Source organism: Setaria italica, chromosome VII, assembly GCF_000263155.2.
Source record: "Setaria italica strain Yugu1 chromosome VII, Setaria_italica_v2.0, whole genome shotgun sequence".
In the NCBI taxonomy this organism is placed as follows: Eukaryota; Viridiplantae; Streptophyta; class Magnoliopsida; order Poales; family Poaceae; genus Setaria; species Setaria italica.
In genome coordinates, this window is record NC_028456.1 from 2,314,824 (window position 1) to 2,317,746 (window position 2,923).

The window sequence follows — 2,923 nt, forward strand, 5'->3', positions numbered from 1 at the left end:
ATTCGGTTGCTGACGTCAACATGGTGTTCATCTTGCCGATAGAGTTCATGGCTCCTGTTGACCGCAACAATGCAATAGAAATAGAGGAGTAGATGGCACAATTGGCTTTGGAGCCAATGACTGCCACTTTTGAAAACCCCGAGGATGAAAAATGCCAGCATCTCAAGGCTTTTTTTCTCAAGGGGCAAGTCAACGGACGACCAGTTACTAAGCTGCTGGTGGACGGAGGCGCTACTGTAAATATCATGCCGTATGCTATGTTCCACAAACTGGCAAAGGAGAAGAAGATTTAATCAAGATAGATATGATGCTCAAAGATTTCAAAGGCAACATATCTCCAGCCCGGGGTGCACTCTGCGTCGACCTCATCATCGGCAGTAAGACCCTACCCGCCACTTTCTTTGTTATTATTAGCAAAGGGTCCTATAATATGTTGCTCGGGCGAGATTGGATCCACGCAAACTGCTGCATCCCATCTACAATGCACCAATACCTCGTCCAGTGGATCGGCGACACCATTGAAGTAGTCACCGCCGACTTCGCCTGTAGTGTTGCCGCAGCCGATGTGCAGCAATGGAGCTACAAGCACATCAGGTGTATATCTGGCAAGACTTGGGACACTGATTTCTTGAAGGTGTCCGATTTCGGTCTACAGCTGATCCAAGCAGTCGACTCGGAAGAATCGGATTAATTGGATCAGTTCATCAGAGAAGACGAAAAACTTGGGCACGGGTTTACGTCAGCCGATTCTTTAGAGATGGTGGACCTTGGAGATGGTAGCATGCCAAGGCCGACATACATCAGTGCTAGGTTAGACCCCGAGTACAAGCGTGAGCTAACGAATTTGTTAAGAGAGTTTAAAGATTGCTTTGCTTGGGAGTATCATGAGATGCCTGGTCTAGACCGGTCCATTGTCGAACACCGGTTGCCCATAAAACCAGGGTATGGGCCGTATCGGCAGCTTGCACGACGTTGTAATCCTAAAATTCTACCTGATATAAAGGCCGAAATCACAAGATTGATTGAAGCAGAATTTATTCGACAGTGTCGATATGCCGAGTGGATTTCTAATATTGTTCCTGTATACAAAAAGAATGGAAAGTTATGTGTTTGCATTGACTTCAGAAATCTTAACCAAGCTACGCCAATGGACGGATACCCAATGCCGATGGCTGATGTTTTGATAGATGCGGCCACTGGACACAAAGTCATCAGCTTTATGGATGGCAATGCCAGATATAATCAAATACTAATGGTCAAAGAAGATATTTCAAAAATAGCCTTTAGGTGCCTTGGTCATCTCAGCTTGTTCGATTGGGTAGTCATGACTTTCGGTTTGAAGAACACCGGAGCTACATATCAGCGGGCCATGAATTATATATTCCATAAGCTAATTGGTGTCCTGGTGGAGATTTACATTGATGATGTCGTTGTCAAGTCAAAGGGGCATCAACAACATCTAGCCGCTTTGCGCAAGGTATTGGAGTGCACAAGGAAACATGGGTTGAAAATGAATCCTAACAAGTGTGCTTTTGGCGTTTCGGCTAGCCAATTTCTGGGCTTCATGGTCCATGAGCGCGGCATCGAGATCAATCAGAAGATCATAGCTACCATCAACAAGGTTGTGGCCCCACAAGAAAAGATTGAGCTACAATCCTTAATCGGCAAGGTCAACTTCATCCGGCGATTCGTATCGAACTTGTTTGGGTGCATTCAAGCTTTCACCCCCATGTTGAAATTAAAACCCGACCAAGAGTTTGTTACAGGGGCAAAGAATAGCAGAAAACATTAGATGACATCAAACAGTACCTGATCTCCCTGCCGGTGTTGGTCCCTCCGCAGGCTGATAAGCCTTTCAAAATGTATCTATCGGCCGATGAGCGAGCTATCAGCTCGGCGCTGGTCCAGGAGTTCGAGGGGAAAGAAAGAGTAATTTATTACGTTAGCAGAAGACTTTTGGATGCTGAAACCAGATACCCTCCGGCGGAGCGGCTGTGCCTTTGTCTATATTTTTCTTGTACCAAACTCAGGCACTACTTGTTATCGGCAGAGTGCGTAGTCGTATGCAAAGATGATGTCGTCAAATATATGTTATCACTGCCAATTTTGAAAGGGAGAATTGGAAAGTGGATTCTGGCCCTCTCAGAATTCGACCTGAGGTATGAATCAGCCAAGGTTGTCAAAGGTCAAGTAATGGCCGACTTCGTAGCCCAGCACCGCGGACCAGAGGTTACTGTTGTCGAGCCAGCTCCATGGACTTTATACTTTGATGGGTCTTCGTGTGGGGCCGGATCAGGAATCGGCATCATCCTCATATCGCCTCGGGGGGCAAGTTATGATTTCTCTCTACCAATTGAGGCGTCCGCCACTAAAAATCAAGCAGAATACCGGGCTGTCTTAAAGGGCATCCAACTGTTGAGGGAAGTCAAAGCCGACGCGGTGGAAATATTCGGGGATTCCATGCTTATAGTGGATCAGTTAACTGGGAGATGTGAGTGCAAGGACGATATGCTAAGAATTTATTATGAAGAATGCGTCCAGTTACTGAAAGAGTTCAAGACCGCACTTATTGAACACATTCCCAGGGATTACAATGAGGAAGCTAATAGGCTTGCTCAGCTTGCTTCCGGTTACCGGCCGATTCAAGGTGCTATGGCTCTGGAGCTTGCGGCCGATGACTGGAGGAGAGAAATCGCCGATTATCTGAAAGATCCATCCAAGAAGGTCGATCGGCGAGTACGCTTTCAGGCTATAAAATACGTACTACTTGAAGATGATTTGTTTTACTGGACGATTGATGGGGTACTACTCAAATGCCCTAGAGTGGAGGAAGCGAAAACTCTGATGGGAGAAATTCATGAGGGCGTATGTGGGGCCCATCAATCGGCCTTCAAGATGAAATGGATGATTAGAAACAATGGGT